Raw genomic sequence first — 13,403 nt, 5'->3', positions numbered from 1 at the left:
AGGTCTTATCATTCTTATGCATTTGCAAGGTTTCATGCATTATCCATTCCACTAGTGGTAGTACATTTTCCAAATATTGTGGTCTAACGACGTGCATAGTTGTTTCCACATATTGATATCATTTTGTCACAACTTCAATTGTAGAGTTTGAATAAGATCCAATAAAGTATCACACAAGAGTTGTAGTTTGGTGTGCATGAAACGTAAATAAAATATAAACAAGAAGGTCATTGAACAAAATTAGGCCTTATTCTTAACATCAATGCTCGTTAAAGTAGCAAAAAAGAATATCTATCAGGCAAAGGAAACAAAAGCAATAGTGGTAACAACAAAGCAAATGTTTGAGCAGTTTTTGTCAAAGACCAAGTAGTTTCTCCCTTCACTTGTCATGCAATCATATGAGAGTGGATTGAGAGTGAGCCACAATTAGTGTTGGGGGCCTATTGGAGTAGAGGGTAACAAAAGGAAAAGTATGCATTTTTTTGAAATTTTGGCTAAGTATGGGAATTTTGGATAAGCAAGGGATGAAGGGAATTTTGGCTATGGGAAGATCATGAAGGATACCATGCATGTAAAGAATGATGAACACCACACACAACACCATGGTAAGAAAGGACATTGCATATATGTGTGATGGAGAGAAGAAGTACCACAATGGAAACAACAAAAATAAACTTCTAGGAAGTTACTTATAGCTCGCTGAATTATTGTTACACTCTCTTGACAAAGTTAGTTATTGATATTTGTCTGTTACACATAAATCAATGCCTTTAGTAGAAATTTGTTTTTGAGGTTTCAGTCGGATAAGTTGTAATAGAGGAGTAGTTATTTTTGTTATTGAAATGTTATTGTAGAAGTTGTTATGACTGTTGAGAATGAAGTTTGTTATTCTTTTAATGGAAGGGATGAACTGTAATGGTAATTGTAATTGTAAGAGAGAATGAGAGATTGATGAGAAAGAGAGGATGCATGTATGAGAAAGATTGTATTACTGTAGATTTGAAGATGAAGGATCTACATGTTGCTATACAATGAATATCTTGCTATGATGAATAAAATATGAATTAACTAATTTCTCATAAATATTGTTATCTATGTTAATGTGTGTGTAATGGGATGCTAATGAATAATATTAAAATGTGTTTCTTTGCTTTAATGTGTAATGTGTAACATTATGTCTCTGATTTTCTTTGACATAGTATATCTACCTTGCAATGAATATGAATATTTTTACTACGTAATTGGTTTTATATGCAATGTAATTTGAATCTTGGTGGTAAGAGGAAATAGTCTAATCCAAATCATGTATGTCTCCTCTTTTCTTGCAAAACACTTCAAAGGTTATTAACATTCCATCTTGATGCCACAAGTGAGGCATCACCTACTTACAGGTGTTGAAGATGACCAATGTTTGAAGGGCTTTTGTTGGCCAATTCCTAAACCCCGGGTCACCCTTGTGCACTAAAATAGTCTTTCAACACTTCCATCTGATGCATACTTAGTTCTATACACCCATTTACATCTAAATATTTTTATTCCTTTTATAATAGGGATGAGTTCCCATGTATTTTTTTTTACCATAAAGGAACAATATTCTTCATTCATTATTGTTCCTCAATTAAATGGATCAAATAAATTATGCAAATGTTTCTGGATCGCAAGTTTCTAAAACTTGAGCCAAAGGAGAGGAGGCTCATTGGAATTGTGAATGAGTACAAAGTTGATATGTAGGATCACCAACAAAATCACTAGTTAATGTTATTGTGTTCTCACAGGTTTGAATTGGAGATTTTTTAAATTCCTGCTTGGTAAAAAATATTTATATCGAAGTTTCAGGCTAAGTATCACAATCCCATCACAAGGAGATCTATGGAAGAACTTTATTTTTTATTTTTCTGATCAATATATGTAAATAAATAAATAGGAATCATATCATAAAAGCTAAAGTTGTAATGTTGGCAATTTGTTTGAATAATAAAGATAAAGATAATTATTTAGTGATTAATAATAAATTTTATTAATGTTATAATAATTAATAATAAGGATTAATTAATTAAATTTATTTATAATATAGTTAATTAATAATAAATAATAATAAGTTTGATTAAATATAATAATGTAAATACAATTTGAAAATCTAATTTACAATAATACATTATTATTACTAAAATAGATATGAAGTAATGTAATAGTTAGTTTTTTAATTTAATGTAATAAAAATGTAAATTAAATTAGATTATAATGAAATAATAGCTAGATTTTAAATTAATGTAATGATTAGATTTTATAAGAATTTAAAATCAATTTGATAGAAATGTAATAATTATATTTAGATAAAGTTTGATTTGATGTACATCAAATCAAACTTTATCTAAAATCTAATTATTACATTTCTATCTTTTTTTTTCCGAAGAAAAAGCGAACTTTTTATTAAGAAAAATAAAAAGTTACATTGCATATGCTGGGCATTTCCATGGGCTCGAGTGCTGACGCACCCCCCGCAGCGTTAGCAGACTAACGTGCACAAAGAATAAAGAAAAGAGAAAGAGAGAAGAGAGAGAGAAAGAAAAAACTGAATCCCGGCAGTGAGTAAAACTCACGCTTCAAGTTTTTCTCCCCTTTTTCTTTTCGACCTTGCGCCATTCTCCTTGAGTGGGCTCAATTGAAGCGATTACTAACTGTGTTTCTACATTTTGTGGACCTGGATCTTTGTCTGAGTCTGAAGTATCTGAATGGTGATGTCGTTTAATGCCTCCCATGCTTTGGTCCGCACTTGTCATCTCTGCCTGATTCTTCTCTGCCTGATTTGAGTGAATCTGTGAGTCCTTTGTGACTGATGTGGTACCCTTCTGAGTCTCTGTTTCTTGAGTAACCTCTGCATTCTCTGCAGTAGGCTCTTCCTCCTCTGCTTCTGATTCTTCGTCCTCTGAGTCTGGGGTGGCGAATTTCCATCCTTTCCTCTGCTTCCCTTTCTGCTTCTTCTTACTGTTTACTTTTTTGGCTTCTGGGCATGAGCTTTGTAGGTGTCCTGTCTGCCTACAGAGCCTACATCTGAAAGCTGTGTTTTCATAGTCTAGTGCCTGTAACCAATTCTGTTGTTTGTAAATCAGCCTTATGTTGTCCGGCAGCCCTTTGCTTAGATCTGCTTCCACACAAATGCGTGCGAAGGTGTAGATCCTTTCATCAATCCTTTCCAGATCTGTTTTGATATATTTCCCTATGCTGTTCCCAATACCTTCCAGGACTTGTTCACTCCAGAAGTGAAGAGGAAGGTTGTATAGGCGCACCCAAACCGGTACTATGGATACAGTCATTGTGTTTGGATCGAAATCTGGAAACCATGGGGTCATAAACAACCCTGCTGTTCCCCAAAACCACGACCCAGCTCTGATGACTGTATCTCTGACTTCCTTGGATGTGAATCTTACTATAAAAAACCCCTTGGAACATAGATGTATGTCACATTCCATGGTCCAATTGGTGAAGATCCAGTGGAATAGATCCATTGGTTTTGGCCAGAAACTGTTAAAGCGGCATATAATGGCCTGCGTTTCATAGGACCTGACGAAATCATCAAGCCCTGAAGAGTCAAAGTTCAGAGCTGGGGTTTGTCCCAATTGATCTACAATGTATGGCTTGGGTTTATTTCCTCCTTGGTCTGGCGAGGGCCCCGAGCCTCTGTTGCCCTGTAAAATGTTTTTGAAGGATAAGCCTCCTTTGGGTTGGTGCTGGAGTGCTGCTTTCCCCTTGACTCCCCCTGAATAGCTTGGCTGTCCCTGAGGCAGAGCCCCTCCTCTCAGCCTCAGGTTTAAAACAATGGTTGTTCCTGGGTTGATCTCATAGCTTTTCATCGTTCTACAGTCCTGGAGGGACCACCTACCACTCACCAGATGTTGGATTTGAACTGGATACCCCATCTCTGTCCATATCTGCTGTTTCAGCTGCAAGATGGTGCCAATTATTACATTTCTATCACATTGATTTAAAACTCTTTTAAAATCTAATCATAACCTTATTATTACATTAATTAAGAACCTTACTATTATTATGTCACTGCTTACGTAGTGACATCGATGAACAGTTCCAAGCTATTAGTTTGTCCATACTAGTGTAATTTTTTAATTTTCTATAATTAATATTAGGCTTTTGGTTGAAATTTTTGAGTGACGTCAGCCCGCCATCACCTCCCCGGCTCCAGATTTCGAGGGTCAACGTCATCCTATCATGCATTCTAGATCAGATTATACAGTGTAGGTATAGAAAAGGGAAATCCTTTGTACAACTAGGAGTTAACTTGGGTTGCTTTGAGCTCTGGTGGTGTTAATTTCATTTTAAGAGTGTTGGTGGAGAATTTATTATTATGGTTAATGGATTATCGAGAAGCGGATTTAGTTGTTTTTGGTGTTCAAAGTGGCTGTTTTATTTTTTTCTTGGTGTTGTGGCACTCATTGAGGTTGGATTTCCCATTTCTATGCCTGTGTTTCCTGTGTGGCACAACTCCTCATTGTCAGGTTTTTGTTGTTACCAAGTGAGTTTTTTTTTACTTTGGTGGATGCGAGAAGTAAAATATCCGTGCGGAATGCTGAAGGTGTTTGGTTATGTGGCAGGACGCAGGTTTTCCAACCTCCTCGACGATGATTTGACAGGTAAATGTATGAACATTATTTTCTGGTTTAATGGTTGTGGTGCATAATTTGGAGTTCTAATGCTTCGCTGTTTTGTAGAATTTGCAAGCGATATTTTAGAATTTAGAGCATAACAATTGTTCGGGTAAGCAAGTTGCTAGATTCTAGCGATGGAAAGCTGGTAAGTTTTTGATGTCTCTATGTGAAAAAACTCTGGTTTAATGGTTTAGAAGTGTTAAATACATTTTCGGCTCAAGTTTCGATGGTTTGGATGCAATGCTGTAGGAATAAACCAGTATTGGCTGACCACAACTAGGTCATAGGTTGCCCTATCTCTGCATTTGCGGAAGTCCTGTGGGCAATATGTCAACCTCGATTCCATATGTTCTGGTTTTAAATTGCGTGCCAACCCCAATTCCATAATATTTTGTAGCGGTTAAAATGAAGATTTCTTGGAATTTACTCTGAAACTTGTGAAGTCAGGAGTATAGGGATCTTTGCATTTTCAGAAGGCTTGTGAGTAAGGTGGCTACTCTGACTGCATATTGTGTTGTTTTACATAGTCGAGGTGCCAGAGTTCTATTGACATAAAAATCTATCTTGATAAGTAAATAACTCCGACCTTATTCGGGGCGACACATTTCAATGTCGGAAGTTGACGCATGTTTCCATTTTAGCAGACTCGTGTATGCAATTTTTCTCATGCCTTTTACATTCAATCCATTGCCATAGGGCACATCTATTCTATTTTTTTTTTCAAAACTAAATTTATTGAAATAAAAGTTATACTTTAAGCGATGGGAGATTACAACCTTATATAGTTTCCAACTAAAAGAATAAAAACATAAAAGAATCGACGACAAAATTCAAGTTCCAATGGTATTGGAGAACTTTTGAGAACAATGTTACCAGTATTTAGAGTTTCCAACGGTGGGATTTTTTAATGTACGTTCTTCCTAAATTTTATGCATAGAGGAACATGTTTTAGCCATAGTTTTGAGAGTACATTTAAAAAAACTAAAATTTAGAATAAGAGTATCTCTCTCCATTTTAGTTTTTTGGGTTTCTTTGGAGTCAAAGGAAACTTGTAGTTGAGGTCAGGACTGACTTCGTGGTTGGGAAGTCAGTGTGTCTTTGGAGAAGAAACATAAGGAAAAGGACAAACTTCGAGCCATCTTGGCAAAGGCCGAGCTTCAAGCAATCTTGAAGTTGCAACTCACGTTTAAGTTAGCTATTTTTGACATCTGTAATTTATGAACCATATTCAGATTGTTTTATTCTTTAGACAAGGGTTTATGGGTTCATAACTTTTAAAAATTTTAATCCTAATTTTTTTTTAAAATTGTACGTAGTTTTTGGAATTGTTATCTTAAACTTTTAGATAGAAAGATTAATAATATTTTTGTAAAATTGCTTTAAATAAATGTCTTATAAAAATAAGTTTTTTGAATTTATTTATTTGTTGATAAAAGAATAAAGTATTTTAAATTACATTTATTAAATAATATGTTATGTGAAAAAACAAAATAATAAATTATAGATACATATATTTGTTTTGTGGGCTTTCATAGAAGCAAGTTGGAGGTCAAATTGACTATGAGGTTGGAGCTGGCCATTGTAAACATGCATAACTATACACACATATTTCTTTTGTGGCTCCTACTAAAATCAAGTCGGAGGTTGGTCCTCACTATGAGATCAGAGGTCAACATTGTCGTTTGAATGGTCTCTCTAGACACTCCAGACTACTGACACTCCCAAACCAATTCTTCTCTAGCTTCAATACTCCATGCGAGCTAGTGCAAGGTCAGAAAAATTCAATGAAGGTTGTGATATTTGTTTTATTTAAATATTATTTTAATCAAAATTATTTCGTATACATTAATGTTGATATTTGGTAAGATTAAAGTATTATGTTGGTAATTTTTTTTATCTAATATAAATTGAAAATATAAATTTTGTCATTTTGTTTCTTAGAATATAGGTTCACTACTATTGTTATTATTATTTCTTATAAACATCTTAAATGAGGTCTATGGTTATATTTATCATGAGTTGATATGTTATAAATTAAACATTAAGTCTCTTATAAAAATAATTTGTTGAATTTATTTCTTTATTGATAAAAGAATAAAGTATTTTAAATTACATTTATTAAATAATATGTTATGTGAAGAAACAAAATAATAAATTATAGACACATATGCTTATTTCGTGGGTCTTCGTAGAAGCAAGTTAGAGGTCAGGTCGATTACGAGGTTACACATAACTATATACACATATTTATTTTGTGTCTCCTACTGAAACCAAGTCGTAGGTTAGCCCCCACTATGAGATCGAAGGTGGGTATTGTCATTTGAATGGTCTCTCTAGACACTCTCGATTACTAACATTCCCTGGCCAATTCAACTCCATATTTTCTATTTCATTTTTTTATTTAGAGAAGGGATAACATGTTCCCATATTTTAAAAATCTTGTCTTATAAGAATAATTTATTCAATTTATTTTTTTATTGATAAAAAGTAAAATATTTTAAATTATTTTTATTGAATAATATGTTATATGAAAAAAATAAAATAATAATTATAAAGAGACCAACTATACATATATGTTTATTTTGTGGGCTCTACCAGAAGGAAGTCGGTGGTCAGGTTGGCTATGAGATTGAAGGTCGACATCGTCTTTTGGATGATGCTATGACATTCTATGACCAATTGTGCTCCTTGTAAACACACCCAACTGTATGTACACATTTTTTTTTTGTGGTCCTTACTGAAAGCAAGTCAAAATACAGGTTTGACTATGAGGTCAGTAGTTGGTCTTATCATTTCAATGGTCTTTTTGGGCTCTCCCGACTATTGACAATCCCCTACCAAATCAGCTCCAGCTACAATACTGCATGAAAGCTCGTGCGAGCGATGAAAATTTGAATTAATGTTGCGATATGTGTTATGTTTAAATATTGTTTTAATCAAAATTATTCACACATACATTAATGTTGATATTAGGTGAGATTATAGTGCTTTTTTGTTTTACAAGGAAATGAGCAGTAATGGTCAAATTATCTTGCTTTATGTTTTTTATTGTCTGTGTTGAGATTTCAGAGTAATTATACCATTTATTTATTACTTGAAAATTGTAACTTATTCGATTGTGCATGCTTTATTTATGTTCTGATACATATTTGGCTTGTAATGTACTATTTTATTCAATATAGATTGAAAATATAATTTTTGGGTTTTGTTTTCTAGAATTTATTATTACTATTTTTTATAAATGACTTAAATGAGGTCTATCATCAGTTAAATATCTAGTAAAATTAGTTGTTATTCTACATTCAGGTCTACCAGGTATGTTATGAATTGAAATTTGAATATCTAGTAACATTAGTTGTTATTATTCATTTAGTGCTTGACATTTAGTGAAAAAATGGTTAATTTTTATTTATTTATTTTATTTTTTAAATATAAATAGGGAAGCAAATAGTTTTTATGTTTGAGTTTTTTTTCCTTTTCTAAATCATTTTTGTTTTAAATTTGAAAATTATTTATTTAAATTACAATTTTAGACAATGGATCCTACAACATTAAGTTTATTCACACACACACACACATATAATTTTGTGAAAAAAGTATACAATCAAATTAGTTTAAAATTATATAAATAATTAAACTCTTTTATACTTTCTAGCTATTTATCATTTTATATTTAAAATGCAAAGTACACACACACACACACACATATATATAATTTTGTGAAAAAAATATACAATCAAATTACTTTAAACTTATATAAAATAATTAAACTAAAATTATATAAAATAATTAACCTCTTTTATACTTTCTAGTTATTTATCAATTTATATTTAAAATAGAACTTTGTAGTATATTGAACTTTTGATTTATAGTACATTTTATATGAAGATCTTTTTTACTTTGTTTGTTCACCATGTTCTCTTTTATTTGTTTGGATCCTAAATATTTTAAATTGTGGCAAGTGACTAAATTGTTAAGTTTTATTGGTTTTACTTAAAATTGTGGATGGTTGCAAAATGAATTAAAGTTTCAGTGAGTGTTTTGATTATTTTGACTAAACTTTATAAAAGTAAAAGAGACTTAGTTTAAAGTCATGTGAATGTGAATTTAAATTTAAATTTAATTTTATTCATATATTTTGTAAATTAAGTATTTGGAATATTAAATAATTAATTATATTTAAAATTAATTATATTTATGATAATTTTCATATATATATATATATATACACACACACTATTGTATTTTTAAATTGTTTACATAATGCTACAATGCTTTATTATCAAATTTTATTGTTTTTATATATAAATAAATAGAGTATTAAATTATTATATTAAGTTGTTTTATATTTGCTTATTTTAAATTCCATGGATGTTAAAATTTCTTATTCAACTAGTATTTTTAGACATCATTGTGATGTTATGTCATTTATATTAGATTTGAGGAAATGTAAATAGACATGAAAATTACAATAATTTTATAGTTAATAAATACATGGTCTTGCATTATATATATATATATATATGTGTGTGTGTGTGTGTGTGTGTGTGTGTGTGTGTGTGATGGGGCTCGACCCAGGTTCGGAGTTAATTAGCCAAACAAATCCCTACACTACTAGCCCTTTTGGCATCAGCCCACGGAGAGTGGATTGAAGTCTCACCAAAGCAGTATGGGGGGATGTTGGAACCAAGTTTTCGCACCCTTGAGATGTTTGAGGTGCCGATTTAGTCCAACTGTACCTACCTTCGTGCAAGTCACTTCACGCACTATCCTAACCTTCAATACCCTCACGATCTATTATAATCACTCTTTGCGTAGCCCTAACCAGGGGCTGAGATGCTTTCGCGCTGCTATGGCAGCATCCTGCGCTATTTCCCCAAATTATACATCATATCTTACTTCTCTTCTTAAAGATCTTAGTTAACTTTGCGTAAACAGATATTCTATCTTGCATTCACTTATTCAACACATTCATACATATTCACGCATCATATAAGCATTAAAAGTGTAATGTATATTCAATGTAACAGATGCATAAAACATGAAATAAATACGCAAAATGGATATGAAACTTCTCTTTATTAATGCTCTAATTGTTACAGACTCGACTTGCCCTGCGCACTCAGCTGCAGGGGTGCGCACACTCAACTGCAGGGGTATGCACACTCAGCTGCGAACTACTAGGCCTCTGCGCACTCAGGTGCAGAACCTTTTCCTACTCTACAACCCAAAACTAGACTTTACACTCCAGATATGATTCAACTCTTCATCCTTATCCTTACTTTCCATTGATCTATTGATCACTTAGAGCCTCGCTCTATTTATACAATCCCATGGTCCGTGGGCCATGGGTAGATATCTACAGCCGACATTACATTACAAAATTGAGGATGGACAACCCTATGAATCTCTTACAAACTACACGCTCCGCACCCTTAAAATGCTGAGTCTTTACATCGGGGTTACAACTTTTGACTAAAATCTAGGCTTTAATCCCCAAAACTTCCCTTGGGGGATCCCATGCTCAACAGGCCCCCAACACAAACATCGTGACTCGCCCTCGAGTCACTATGTTGGTGCGAAGATCTTTGTGTGAATACCTACCAAATCTGCGTGGATTTTTGCAAGATCGGCAGTGCATTGAGCAGCTGCCTGCTGTGCCACCTGGACACATTGTTTAGAGACCGTTGTGGTTGAGCTGCTTCCCTAAACCTATTCCTGTGTTCCTTGTATCTATGTGAGTTTTACTTCAATAGGGGCAGTAATGACGTACGCCTCATCAATCCATGGTTGTAAGCACGCCTTCAAAATTGTTTCCTTATGTTGAAAAGCATCCACCTGCTGCTTGAGCGCTTTTGCCTGCTACGTCCATGCGAGCCTTTGTGTAAGGGAAACCATCTGCGTGGTCCCTTTTACTTATTCTTACTTCTACTATAGCTCACGCGCCTCTGTTTCTAGGCACTGTGTGTTCGAGTCCTCCTACAGAGTGGTGAGAACCTCGAATGACTCCTCAAACATCTTTGTGCAGTCTTTCACTGCATTGTTGACCTCTGCTATTGCTGCTGTAATCGCATTGGCACACTATTCCTTAAGTTCTGGCAAAGTTGAAGGCTATGCCTTCAATTGTAGTTCAAATATCTGAAGGTTCAGCTCTCGCTGAACATTGGCCATCTCTTCCTTTTCCTCGTGCACCACTACTGCGAGTTTCTAGATGAACGCCTTCGCTGGTTCCTTTGCTTGGATGGCTAGCTCCAGGACCATCTGGCAGGCTTCGTCGACCACCTGCACTAGCTGTCAGTTCTGTGCCACTACCTCGTCGTGCTGCAAGCTCAACTGTTCAATGTTGATGTGCTACCTGCTCATGACCTGGAGCGCGTGACTCTCCCTGGCTTGTAGTTTTGCAGTAACTCCATCCTGCAAAACGTAGAGTGTCTCCCAAGGGAGTGCAACCATATTTAGCCCAATTCCCTTCAACTCATTGACCATAGGCCTATCGGCCTCATTTTCTATCACGAGTGCTCCATCTGGTAGCACTATAGTGTTGGTTATCCTGGCGTGCAACATTTCCTCAGCCGTGGCCATGCCTAGTGTGAGGATGGCTGACATGGTACCATCCTGTGGAGTACACACTTGTAACCCTTGTGCCTGCGCTTGGAGAGCCCCCAACACCATCTGTTGTTCCTCCGCGAATTGCTGGAGGGAATTCGTGGTGACGTCCCTCACTGTCTCCCCAGTGTCATGTAGATCGCCCCCAGTGAGGGTGATTGGGTTGAAAGTAGTTTTCAAAACCTTCGACTTCTGTTGCGGCCCTACCTTCTCTCTTGGGTGCTGTCGTTTCAGTTATGTAGATGCTGTCTCAAGGTCCACGCCACCTTGCTCTGTACCTATGTCCTGTTTGGGCGAAGGAAACTTCTAGCCTTCGCGCTCCTCCTCTGCTGCCTTTTACTACTCTCCCATCGCCTTCACAGCGTCGCACGCCTCCTAAGCCTTGGCTATTGCTACTTCATTCCTTCGCTTCTCTTCCAACTGCATCACCCATAGTTTTTCCTCATCCTTTTTACTCTGCGCGATGGACCACTCCAGCAGCCACGACTCAAGGATGGCGAATATGACATCATCCGTCGCTAGATAAGGGAGCTCGTGCCATGTCTTCGTGGGGTCCTTCTTTGCCCTGATGTACACATGGTGGAAATCTGCCTTGAACTCTACAAAGCTCTGCAGATTGTTATAGACCGTGGGTGATAACCATGACATGTGATTAATCCCCATTCTAATTTTCATCTCCATGAACACCTAGAATATCTTACTGTCCCTAATTCTCTGCGCATCTCTAGATGCCCACTATGAAGCATACTTCGCTACCTTTGGAAGGTCATGTGCAATTGTCAGGAACTAACTATTCTCAGGCAATTCCCATGCCAGCAGCACGATGGACAACAACAACCATGCATAATGAAAAGTCTTCCCCTACTCCTGTGCCTCACGACAGTTCTAAAGGAATTCTCTGCACAAGTAGTCTACCTAGTTAAAATAGACCCCTTCTACGCATTGCGCGGTAAGTGCAACCATCGGTGCAGGCACCTCATCCATGCGGCACTTCCGCATAACCTTTTCGGTCAATATCCACATCGCGAATTTGACCTTAGCGTTGTTGATGTTGGAAATCGTGTATACTCTCTTCTTCTCCAGCTTGAACTTCTTCTTCATGGCCTCTGCAATGGAGAAATTGTCACTTTTACCCTCCAAGTTGTTCGCTGGGTCCTCCCCTTTGCAAGGGAGTTGAGTAATTCTATGAATTAAGTGGTTTGTGATGGGGATGGGCTCCTCTAGCCACAAGCACCCATCATGCACCAGGTAGAGTAGCTGCATGATGAAGAAAATAGTCACTGGGGCACGACAGTAATGTGGCATCTAGAGTAGGTTTAACAACACTGCCTTTTCTACACATCTCAGCCACTTACGCGGCTCCAACTCTATCACTCCTGTCGGCGTGTCTTTCTTCTGGTGCATCAGTTGTGCGGTTGCCAAATGTGGGAACTTCTCGTGGTCCACGAGATCCCAGTCTTCAAATTTAGCACAGGCACTTTCCCTAAGTGTGCTCCTTCAAAAATGATGTCTTCAAGGAGCAGTGGAGTCTATAGAGAGCTTTTTCTCTCATCTATGTCTTTGGGCACCCTTGCTTTTCCCTTCTGCGGAGGAACATATGTGGGCAGCCTGGTCAGAGGGTTCACACCCTGGGTTTCTACCTCCATCTCTACATCCTCCTCCTCCTCTACCAGGATTTCTTCAAAGTCTTCCTCCTCATTGATTTCCAAATTAATCACCTTCCCCTTTGCTTCCATGGTAAGCCTAGTCCTCAACAGATCCTGGGGGACATGTGCACTGGTACAGGCTACTTGTATTTCTTGGGTCTCGATGTGCATGACGATTTAGGGATTTATGTGACTATCTCAACACTTTCTAGGGCTTCTCCTACCATCATGGCTTGCTCTGGTATCCATGGATTCATCAGGCATAGCCATAGTGCTATCCCACAATTCTCTGAATGGTTCGGGTAAGTTTTCAAACAATGAATTTTCCTTCAACAAATCGAACAAGTCTGGGTTCATGAGTGTCTGGGTGCACAACAGCTCAGTTCTCAAATTGCCAAGTGTTGTTTGCTGGACACCCCTTTGTAATTTATAGCACCTTTTGAATTTGAATTCGACTGTTCCCCCCACATTTGTTCCATTAATGCTCACT

This window comes from Pinus tabuliformis, chromosome X (genome assembly GCF_031772625.1).
Source record: "Pinus tabuliformis cultivar Carrire ecotype Pingquan chromosome X, CPIR1, whole genome shotgun sequence".
Classification (NCBI taxonomy): domain Eukaryota; kingdom Viridiplantae; phylum Streptophyta; class Pinopsida; order Pinales; family Pinaceae; genus Pinus; species Pinus tabuliformis.
This window is presented reverse-complemented; position numbering follows the sequence as displayed.